This window comes from Salvelinus fontinalis, chromosome 40 (genome assembly GCF_029448725.1).
Source record: "Salvelinus fontinalis isolate EN_2023a chromosome 40, ASM2944872v1, whole genome shotgun sequence".
NCBI classification, from domain to species: domain Eukaryota; kingdom Metazoa; phylum Chordata; class Actinopteri; order Salmoniformes; family Salmonidae; genus Salvelinus; species Salvelinus fontinalis.
The window spans coordinates 12615238-12627365 of NC_074704.1; the positions used below are offsets into that span (position 1 = coordinate 12615238).

Consider the following 12128-nt stretch of genomic DNA (forward strand, 5'->3'; position numbering starts at 1 on the left):
TAAAAGATTATTAACAGTTTATTTCCGTAAATGAAAAATCCACAACCATTATCCAAAAGTGCTGAGAATGCACAATGTTCTTTTACGACTTGTTTTTACGAGTTTATCAAGTCAAACCAGTCACTAAGGCCTATAACGTAGCCTAATTTAAGTTTTTCGCACATAACCTATCCTAGTTTAGCTTTCACTCACTAAACAATGAAAAGATCCTTTCGTTTAAAAAAAAACTAAAAACATATCAAATTCCTTACCTTAGTCTTGCCTTAGCGCCAATCCCTTCATATCAGTTTCCAGACACGAGTTTAGTCTGTGTTTAATCCATACATTTGGCCAAAAGTTACAATCCAAATTTGACTTTCGAGTGACTTTGGTCGTTTGGCCGCAGTTTACCTGTGCGCGGTAGAGAAAGGGTGCGGCAGAGCTTGCTCTCTGTCTCTGACTGTCAGAATGTGGCCTTGGACAACCTGGGAGCCCAACGTACCCGCCTCTACTGGGCCCCGGTTGGATACTGGAACGGCAAAACAACCAATGAGAGGAGAAGAAAGGATGATTGACAGCGTAAGTACAGTGTTTGGCGAAGGCAGGGTTTTTTACCCCCATGCTGGGCTGTAGTGTTGGGTGTGATTTTGTTTTGACAAGAAGCGAGACATTATGTATAGAACAAGACAATAGAACGGCTAAAGGGTTCCAAGGGCCGTCTGAAGACACACATTATGCTAAAGGCGTTAGGAGATGACAGTTACGCTCAGAGCCTAATAGAATAATACCCTAAACATTATAAACATTGCGATAGGACAACATTTAAAATAAGCAAAATAATATAATTATAGCCTACATACATTTTTAGCTGTCTCTCCCTCATCATAGTTAAATAAAGGTATATATATTTCATGGACTGAGGTTGAGAGCTCTTTTTAGGCAGGACGCTGGGCAGGATATTATTACAATGATAAATGAGTAGGCTTTAGATTAGTAGAGTTTTATATTTAAGCAATACTGCCAGAGGAGGTGTGGTATATGGCCAATATAAGGGTGGCGCAGTGGTCTAAGGCACTGCATCTCAGTGCTAGAGGCGTCACTACAGACCCTGGTTCGATTCCAGGCTGTATCCCAACCGGCCGTGATTGGGAGTCCAATAGGGTGGCGCACGATTGGCCCAGCGTCGTCCGGGTTAGGGTTTGGACGTGGTAGGCCGTCATTGTAAATAAGAATTTGTTCTTAACTGACTTGCCTAGTTACATTTAAAAAACGGCTGTTCTAATGCGGAGTGCCTGGACACAGCCCCCCCCCCCAAAAACATCTCAAATAAACACATTTTCACACGCTCCTTTTAGGCAGGACGGTGGGCAGCATATTATTACAATGATAAATGTGTAGATTTTTATATTTAAGCAATAAGGCCCGAGGTGGTTCGGTATATGACCAATATTCCACGGCTAAGGTCTGTTCTTGCGTATGACGCAACGCGGAGTGCCTGGACACAGCTCTTAGCAGTGGTATATTGGCCATGACGCAACGCGGAGTGCCTGGACACAGCTCTTAGCAGTGGTATATTGGCCATATACCAAAAACCCTGAGGTGCTTTATTGCTATTATAAACTGGTTACCAATGTAATTAGAGCAGTAAAAATACATGTTTTATCCTACCCGTGGGATACTGTCTGATGGACCACGGCTGTCAGCCAGTAAACATGTATGTTTTATCCTACCCGTGGGATACTGTCTGATGTACCACGGCTGTCAGCCAGGGCTCGAGTCACCCAGTTCATAATCAGAATCCCCCTCACTCTCTTTCTCCCCCCTCTCTCTCTCCTTCTCCCCCTCTCTCTCTCTCTCTCCTTCTCCCCCTCTCTCTCTCTCTCTCTCCTTCTCCCCCTCTCGCTCTCTCTCTCCTTCTCCCCCTCTCTCACCCCTCTCGCTCTCTCTCTCCCTCTCTCTCTCTCTCTCCTTCTCCCCCTCTCTCTCTCTCTCTCTCTCTCTCTCCTTCTCCCCCTCTCTCACCCCTCTCGCTCTCTCTCTCCCCCCTCACCCTCTCTCCTTCTCCACCTCCATCCCTCTCGCTCTCTCTCTCCCCCCTCACCCCTTACTCTCTCGCTTTCCCCTCACTCGCTTTCCCCTCACTCTCTCTCCCCTCACTCTCTCTCCCCTCACTCTCTCTCCCCCTTTCTCTCTACCGTCTCTCTCCCGTCTTGCTCACCTCAAACTCTCTCCACCCTTCTCCCCATCTCTCTAACCCATCCCCCTCTTTCTCTACTGTTTCTCTCCCCGCCTCTCCCTCTCCTCTCTGCTTCACATTATGAATGACTCAAACCCCAGCCCATCGCTCCAGTGCCAGTACCACACAGTTACTCAATATGTTCCCCACATTTGTTGTGGTTTACGTGTTTAAAACAGGGAAGGCTTTTTGTGTGACACACAGTGTTGTTTAAGGAGAGGTTGATCTCTCCAGCTTGTTGTATGACAGCAGAAGTAAAACATTTAAACTAGACTAATGAAACTGTTTTACTATGAGTCCCAAATAGAACCCTATTCCTTATTTGTTTTATTTTACCTTTATTTAACTAGGCAAGTCAGTTCAGAACAAATTCTTATTTTCAATGACGGCCTGGGTTAACTGCCTTGTTCAGGGGCAGAATGACAGATTTTTACCTCGTCAGCTCGAGGATTCGATCTTGCAAACTTTCGGTTACTAGTCCAACGCTCTAACCACTAGGCTATCTAGTGCACTACTTTCGACCAGAGCCCTACATGCTGGCTTGACTTCCAATATATACATGAGCCTCTCCTTATACGACTATCCTCAAGACCACAGTCTAGTTTCCTAGCAGCAGTCTCTCATTTTGTGTGTTATAAGCAGTTTCTTTGCGCAAGCATTTGTTGCTGTGTGTGTATGTATGTGTGGCTGTGTGTCTGTGTGTGTGTGTGTGTGTCTCTCTGTGTGTGTGTCTGTATGATCACAGCCTAATCCATCATCCTGACCAACACAATCTGTGTAGTGAACAGAAGGCAAACTGACAAGATCAGCATGGTTGAACAAGGCTAGTTTTAATCAATGGCCCATGGAGAACTAGGTCTAACTGTGCCTCATTACTTGGCAACCACAGTGCTAGTTTGAAGAAACTATTGACTAGAGATGATCAAATGTAAGGATATGAATTCTTGGCTGTTTGGTTTGGGGATGATTAAACTGTTGCGACACAATGTTCAATGTTTACGGAAGATTAGCTATCAGACATACAAACGTGTGTGTCCCCAGTATGTGTGTGTGTGTTTGTGTGTCTGTCATTGTTTCCAGTTATTTAACTAGCCGTCTCAACTTCCTGCTGTGTTCTTCGTGTCACAGGAAGCTGTGCCACTGCTAGGCAACCCAGACGTGCATGCCCTGCACACACACACACACACACACACACACACACACACACACACACACACACACACACACACACACACACACACACACACACACACACACACACACACACACACACACACACACACCTGTGAGAGAGAGGAAATAGAAGTGTATTGTGTCTGAGAGGAAGTGTAATTGGAGATAGGAAGAGGAGAGATGGATTAGGGCAAGAAAAGGAGGGAAGATGAGAAGGAGGGCGAGGAAGCTGGGAGAATATGTTTAGAAAAGAGAGAGAGGTAGGAGAGAAAGAGAGAGGGGTGATAGGAGAGAAAGAGAGAGGGGTAGGGGAGAGAGAGGGGTGATAGGAGAGAAAGAGAGAGGGGTGATAGGAGAGAAAGAGAGGGTAGGAGAGAAAGAGGGGTGGTAGGAGAAAGAGAGGGGTGGTAGGAGAAAGAGGGAGGGTAGGAGAGAAAGAGAGGGGTGGTAGGAGAAAGAGGGAGGGTAGGGGAGAAAGAGAGGGGTGGTAGGAGAAAGAGAGAGGGAGGGTAGGAGAGAAAGAGAGGGGTGGTAGGAGAGAAAGAGGGGGGTGGTAGGAGAAAGAGAGAGGGGTGATAGGAGAGAAAGAGAGGGTAGGAGAGAAAGAGGGGTGGTAGGAGAGAAAGAGAGGGTAGGAGAGAAAGAGGGGTGGTAGGAGAAAGAGAGAGGGAGGGTAGGAGAGAAAGAGAGGGGTGGTAGGAGAAAGAGAGAGTAGGAGAGAAAGAGAGGGGTGGTAGGAGAGAAAGAGGGGGGTGGTAGGAGAAAGAGAGAGGGGTGATAGGAGAGAAAGAGAGGGTAGGAGAGAAAGAGGGGTGGTAGGAGAGAAAGAGAGGTGGTAGGAGAGAAAGAGAGGGTAGGAGAGAAATAGGTGTGGTAGGAGAAAGAGAGAGGGGTGGTAGGAGAAAGAGGGAGGGTAAGAGAAAGAGGGAGGGTAAGAGAAAGAGAGGGGTGGTAGGAGAAAGAGGGAGGGTAGGGGAGAAAGAGAGGGGTGGTAGGAGAAAGAGAGAGGGGTGGTAGGAGAGAAAGAGAGGGGTGGTAGGAGAGAAAGAGAGGGGTGGTAGGAGAGAAAGAGAGGGGTGGTAGGAGAGAAAGAGAGGGGTGGTAGGAGAAAGAGAGAGGGAGGGTAGAAGAGAAAAAGAGAGGTTGCGAGAATTGGAAACATGTAAGAGAGAGAGAGAAGGAAGGAGGAAAGAAGTGGGGGATGACAGCCAAACTGCATCACCCTCCCATCGTAAAACCGACTCCCAGCCTGGAACAGTGACTGGGCCTGCTACAATGTGTCAGTCAATCTGAATTTGATCTGTGAGCATTTGCAATTATCAATGTGTGTGTGAGAGTGAGAGAGTTCAGTGTGTGTGAATCACATATGGAGTTGATTATTGTCATCTGGCATCAATTTAGGGAGGGCCTTGATGTCCCAATGATTAGAGAGAGAGAGAGAGAGAGAGAGATGTTTGTCTCTCTGTCTGCGTGTAAAACTCCTAGCACCGCTCTATAACTCCTAGCACCGCTCTATAACTCCTAGCACCGCTCTATAACTCCTAGCACCGCTCTATAACTACTAGCACCGCTCTATAACTACTAGCACCGCTCTATAACTCCTAGCACCGCTCTATAACTCCTAGCACCGCTCTATAACTCCTAGCACCGCTCTATAACTCCTAGCACCGCTCCATAACTCCTAGCACCGCTCCATAACTCCTAGCACCTCTCTATAACTCCTAGCACCTCTCTATAACTCCTAGCACCTCTCTATAACTACTAGCACCTCTCTATAACTACTAGCACCTCTCTATAACTACTAGCACCTCTCTATAACTCCTAGCACAGCTCTATAACTCCTAGCACCGCTCTATAACTCCTAGCACCGCTCTATAACTCCTAGCACCGCTCTATAACTCCTAGCACCGCTCTACAACTCCTAGCACCGCTCTACAACTCCTAGCACCGCTCTACAACTCCTAGCACCGCTCTACAACTCCTAGCACCGCTCTACAACTCCTAGCACCGCTCTATAACTCCTAGCACCGCTCTACAACTCCTAGCACCGCTCTATAACTACTAGCACCGCTCTACAACTCCTAGCACCGCTCTATAACTACTAGCACCGCTCTACAACTCCTAGCACCGCTCTATAACTCCTAGCACCGCTCTATAACTCCTAGCACCGCTCTACAACTCCTAGCACCGCTCTACAACTCCTAGCACCGCTCTACAACTCCTAGCACCTCTCTATAACTCCTAGCACCTCTAACTCCTAGCACCTCTAACTCCTAGCACCTCTAACTCCTAGCACCTCTAACTCCTAGCACCTCTAACTCCTAGCACCTCTAACTCCTAGCACCTCTAACTCCTAGCACCTCTAACTCCTAGCACCTCTAACTCCTAGCACCTCTAACTCCTAGCACCTCTAACTCCTAGCACCTCTAACTCCTAGCACCTCTAACTCCTAGCACCTCTAACTCCTAGCACCTCTAACTCCTAGCACCTCTAACTCCTAGCACCTCTAACTCCTAGCACCTCTAACTCCTAGCACCTCTAACTCCTAGCACCTCTAACTCCTAGCACCTCTAACTCCTAGCACCTCTAACTCCTAGCACTGGATGGACAACAGAAATAGAGGAAGGACTAAGAACAAACAAGAGAGAACTATTATAAAGTAGACTGTGTCTGTAAAATGTGTATAAGATGTATAAATTGAAGGTAAAAACAGAAATGTTTATTAGTTTACTCCAATTGGGGGATCGGTGGTAGGGTTTGCGGGGAATAATAATAAAGGTATACTCTTTAAAAAAGTATGTATGTCTATGTAGGTATGTGTATGTATATATGTGTATATGTATGCATACGTGAATGGATATATATATTTACCCCAAAAAATATGGGGGATTGGAAATGATGCAGACAATTACATTGGAAGCAACATTCTTTCCGCAATATTAAGCTGATCCACCCCCCCCAAAAAAAAAAAAAAAAAAAAACTCCTAGCACCTCTCTATAACTCCTAGCACCTCTCTATAACTCCTAGCACCTCTCTATAACTCCTAGCACCTCGCTATAACTCCTAGCACCTCGCTATAACTCCTAGCACCTCGCTATAACTCCTAGCACCTCGCTATAACTCCTAGCACCTCGCTATAACTCCTAGCACCGCTCTACAACTCCTAGCACCGCTCTACAACTCCTAGCACCGCTCTACAACTCCTAGCACCGCTCTACAACTCCTAGCACCGCTCTACAACTCCTAGCACCGCTCTACAACTCCTAGCACCGCTCTACAACTCCTAGCACCGCTCTACAACTCCTAGCACCGCTCTACAACTCCTAGCACCGCTCTACAACTCCTAGCACCGCTCTACAACTCCTAGCACCGCTCTACAACTCCTAGCACCTCTCTACAACTCCTAGCACCTCTCTACAACTCCTAGCACCTCTCTACAACTCCTAGCACCTCTCTACAACTCCTAGCACCTCTCTACAACTCCTAGCACCTCTCTTCAACTCCTAGCACCTCTCTATAACTCCTAGCACCTCTCTATAACTCCTAGCACCTCTCTATAACTCCTAGCACCTCTCTACAACTCCTAGCACCGCTCTAACTCCTAGCACCGCTCTATAACTCCTAGCACCGCTCTATAACTCCTAGCACCGCTCTATAACTCCTAGCACCGCTCTAACTCCTAGCACCGCTCTATAACTCCTAGCACCGCTCTATAACTCCTAGCACCGCTCTATAACTCCTAGCACCGCTCTATAACTCCTAGCACCTCTCTATAACTCCTAGCACCGCTCTATAACTCCTAGCACCGCTCTAACTCCTAGCACCACTCTATAACTACTAGCACCGCTCTATAACTTCTAGCACCGCTCTATAACTCCTAGCACCGCTCTATAACTCCTAGCACCGCTCTAACTCCTAGCACCGCTCTATAACTCCTAGCACCGCTCTATAACTCCTAGCACCGCTCTATAACTCCTAGCACCGCTCTATAACTCCTAGCACCGCTCTATAACTCCTAGCACCGCTCTAACTCCTAGCACCTCTCTACAACTCCTAGCACCGCTCTACAACTCCTAGCACCGCTCTATAACTCCTAGCACCGCTCTATAACTCCTAGCACCTCTCCTATGACAGCTCTATAACTCCTAGCACCTCTCCTAGGACAGCTATATAACTCCTAGCACCTCTCCTATGACAGCTCTATAACTCCTAGCACCTCTCCTAGGACAGCTATATAACTCCTAGCACCTCTCCTAGGACAGCTCTGTAACTCCTAGCACCGTTTCTCTATTCCAACTATTTTACAGGAGTAGATCATCATAGTCTCCTTTCTGGTTAACTTTCCCCTAAGGGCTGATCTAAGGTCAGTCATGTCCACCCCCTGAAGGTTTCCATTGGGGGTAAGGGAAACTGATCCTAGATCTGTTGTTAGGGACAAGGTCTGCCTTGAGAAGGGAATGAATGTGACTCACTGCTTCTACAAGAGGCACATGATTAGAACATGGAACGCACAAACACACACAAGAGAACCTGAGAAACAGTATCAGGGAGGGAGAGCCGCACGCACACAAACACAGTTCTATTTTCATTCACCAAAACCACGGTAGTGACTGAGCCAGTGCTCTCTCACACACACACACACACACACACACACACACACACACACACACACACACACACACACACAAAATATCTGAGCCAGCTTCTCACTCCCCCCTTCGCTTTCTATCTTCCTCCCAGCTTTGTATCACTCTCTTCCATCCTCCCGCCCTTCTCTCTCATTTTCTCCCCCCCTCTTTCCTTTCTATTCATCAACTCCCTCACTCGTTCTTCCTCTAGCTCTTTTTCACCTCTCCAACAGTTTCTCTCTCTAACAACTACTCCCGCTGTCTCTCTCTCCCCCTCCTATGTACACATCTTCACCCTCTCTCCCCTGTCCCAGCCTCATTTTCCTTATATTTTCTCCCTCGCTCTACTTCTCCCCCCCCCCCCCCCCCCCCATCTCTCCCACCTCTCTCTCCCCCACCCCTTTTCCTCCCTCTCTCCCTGTGTGATGATAAAGTCATGGATGTGCTCTGGCGGCAAGCCCTCTAATTTGGTTTCTACTCTGTGAGTGTGTTTTCTTCGCTGTGGGGGTCTGGAAACGCTCTGTCTATCTGTCATGCCCTTGACTTGATTCTCACAAACAAAATCAATTTGCAAAAGCACAATGGCCATGATGTCAGTGTATGTGTGAGAGAGGGAGGAGAACATTTGCACTAGTTTGTTACTGAAAGTTCTAGGCTGTTTTAAGAGAGGAGTTATGCTTTAAATCTGAGAGTAGGAAAGTGTCGGACAGTCACACACCTCTCTCTCCCTGTGAGTATCAGCAGCATGGCAGAGACGCACGGCTATCAGTCCTACGAAGGTCAGAGCAACCTAAACAATGTCTCCATGGAGACAACACACACGACTTACAGTACAGGGGACTTATAGCCCGTGTCGGGGAAGCTACTCTGAAAATATAGTTGAACAGTTACTTCACACTGGAAGAAGTTAAGATACATTAAAGCGGCCCTTTATGATAAATATTTACTCAACTAAAGTCACTTTTCAAAAGTAGTTCATGATGAATTATCCTATCTAAATCTGAAAATGTCATAGACAACAAATTACAAGAAAGGGAAATACCTTGTCAGTTTTACAACTGAACGTATTCAACTGAAATATTTCTTCCGCACATATCACTATGGACTCCGATGTTAAACAGAATGTGTAATTTGGCCTTTTAAACACAAAAAAATATTTCCAGTAGTTGGCTACGCAGCTACATGGCAGAACAAGTAGTTCCAGAAGTTGGCTACGCAGCTACATGGCAGAACAAGTAGTTCCAGTAGTTGGCTACGTAGCTACATGGCAGAACAAGTAGTTCCAGTAGTTGGCTACATGGCAGAACAAGTAGTTCCAGTAGTTAGCTACGCAGCTACATGGCATAAAGTAGTTCCAGTAGTTAGCTACGCAGCTACATGGCATAAAGTAGTTCCAGTAGTTGGCTACGTAGCTACATGGCAGAACAAGTAGTTCCAGTAGTTGGCTACGCAGCTACTTGCCAGAACAAGTAGTTCCAGTAGTTAGCTACATGGCAGAACAAGTAGTTCCAGTAGTTAGCTACGCAGCTACATGGCATAAAGTAGTTCCAGTAGTTGGCTACGTAGCTACATGGCAGAACAAGTAGTTCCAGTAGTTGGCTACGCAGCTACTTGCCAGAACAAGTAGTTCCAGTAGTTAGCTACATGGCAGAACAAGTAGTTCCAGTAGTTAGCTACGCAGCTACGTGACATAAAGCAGTTCCAGTAGTTAGCTACGTAGCTACATGGCAGAACAAGTAGTTTCAGTAGTTAGCTACATGGCAGAACAAGTAGTTCCAGTAGTTGGCTACGCAGCTACATGGCATAAAGTAGTTCCAGTAGTTAGCTACGTAGCTACGTGGCAGAACAAGTAGTTCCAGTAGTTAGCTACGCAGCTACGTGACATAAAGTAGTTCCAGTAGTTAGCTACACAGCTACATGGCAGAACAAGTAGTTCCAGTAGTTAGCTACGCAGCTACGTGACATAAAGTAGTTCCAGTAGTTAGCTACGCAGCTACATGGCAGAACAAGTAGTTCCAGTAGTTGGCTACGCAGCTACTTACCAGAACTAGTTCCAGTAGTTGGCTACACAGCTACATGGCATAAAGTAGTTCCAGTAGTTGGCTACGCAGCTACATGGCAGAACAAGTAGTTCCAGTAGTTGGCTACACAGGTACATGGCATAAAGTAGTTCCAGTAGTTGGCTACATAGCTACATGCCAGAATACTAGTTCCAGTAGTTGGCTACGCAGCTACATGGCAGAACAAGTAGTTCCAGTTGTTAGCTCCACAGCAACATGACAGAAAAAGTAGTTCCAGTAGTTAGCTACACAGCTACATGGCAGAAAAAGTAGTTCCAGTAGTTAGCTACACAGCTACATGGCAGAACAACTAGTTCCAGTAGTTAGCTACACAGCTACATGGCAGAACAAGTAGTTCCAGTAGTTAGCTACGTGGCAGAACAAGTAGTTCCAGCAGTTAGCTACGTGGCAGAACAAGTAGTTCCAGTAGTTAGCTACGTGGCAGAACAAGTAGTTCCAGCAGTTAGCTACGCAGCTACGTGGCAGAACAAGTAGTTCTAGCAGTTAGCTACACAGCAACATGACAGAAAAAGTAGTTCCAGTAGTTGGCTACGTAGCTACATGCCAGAACAAGTAGTTCCAGTAGTTGGCTACGTAGCTACATGCCAGAACAACTAGTTCCAGTAGTTGGCTACGCAGCTACATAGCAGAACAAGTAGTTCCAGTAATTAGCTACGCAGCTACATAGCAGAACAAGTAGTTCCAGTAATTAGCTACGCAGCTACATAGCAGAACAAGTAGTTCCAGTTGTTAGCTCCACAGCAACATGACAGAAAAAGTAGTTCCAGTAATTAGCTACACAGCTACATGGCAGAACAAGTATTTCCAGTAGTTAGCTACGTGGCAGAACAAGTAGTTCCAGCAGTTAGCTACGCAGCTACGTGGCAGAACAAGTAGTTCTAGCAGTTAGCTACACAGCAACATGACAGAAAAAGTAGTTCCAGTAGTTGGCTACGCAGCTACATGGCAGAACAAGTAGTTCCAGTAGTTGGCTACGTAGCTACATGCCAGAACAAGTAGTTCCAGTAGTTAGCTACGTAGCTACATGCCAGAACAACTAGTTCCAGTAGTTGGCTACGCAGCTACATGGCAGAACAAGTAGTTCCAGTAGTTAGCTACGCAGCTACATGGCAGAACAAGTAGGTACAGTAGTTAGCTACGCAGCAACATGGCAGAATAAGTAGGTACAGTAGTTAGCTACGTAGCTACATGGCAGAACAAGTAGTTCCAGTAGTTAGCTACACAGCTGTTTGATTCCATTCTACTGATTCCGCTCCAGCCTTAACAACGAGCCCGTCCTCCCCAATTAAGGTGCCACCAACCTCCTGTGGTTGAACTATATGTAGTTCACTACTCCCCAACACTGCTTATAGCACAGACACATGTAATAACACAGACAGGTATGGAAGCAGACAGACTAGCATGTATTTAATAACACAGACAGGTATGGAAGCACACAGATAGACTAGCATGTCCCCCTCTCCCTCGATCTCCTTCAGACACACACACTCATAGCATTTACACAAGACTTTACACTACACTGTACATACAATACACACATTCAATAACTCTCAGATAAGTCAGGTATATGAGCACGCACACATGCTCTCTCTCCCCAGCAGCCTCACATCAACCACACCCTCTGCTGGTTACCACCGGAACTGCATGGTGAATATCCATTAAACTGAACCACAGAAGGTTGCTCTTTGGACGAGCAATGTCAGCACGGCATAGAGTAAGATAAAGTACATAGAATAGAATGCAAAATATGTAAACATTATTAAAGTGACTAGTGTTACATTATTCAAATGGCCAGTGATTTCAAGTCTATAAAGGCTGCATCACATCCGAGTCCCATAGGGCGGCGCACAATTGGCCCAGCGTCCTCCGGGTTTGGCCGAGGTAGGCCGTCATTGTAAATAAGAGTTTGTTCTTAACTGACTTACCTAGTTAAATAAATAAAAGAACAGTGTATATAGCGCAGCAGCCTGGCTGTGTTAGTGATGGCTATTTAACAGTCTGACGGCCTTGAGATTAAAGCTGTTTTTCAG

General features: G+C 46.3%; 1 protein-coding gene across 1 annotated transcript in view; it reads right to left on the reverse strand.

The window, feature by feature from the left end:
• lpar2b (lysophosphatidic acid receptor 2b) overlaps window positions 1–459 on the reverse strand; it is a 50184-nt gene extending 49725 nt beyond the window's left edge. The window contains exon 1 of the mRNA XM_055906955.1: window positions 252–459. The gene's annotated coding sequence lies outside the window, so the exon portion shown is untranslated. The remainder of the gene's footprint in view (window positions 1–251) is intronic.
• Between the last annotated feature and the right edge of the window lie 11669 nt (window positions 460–12128).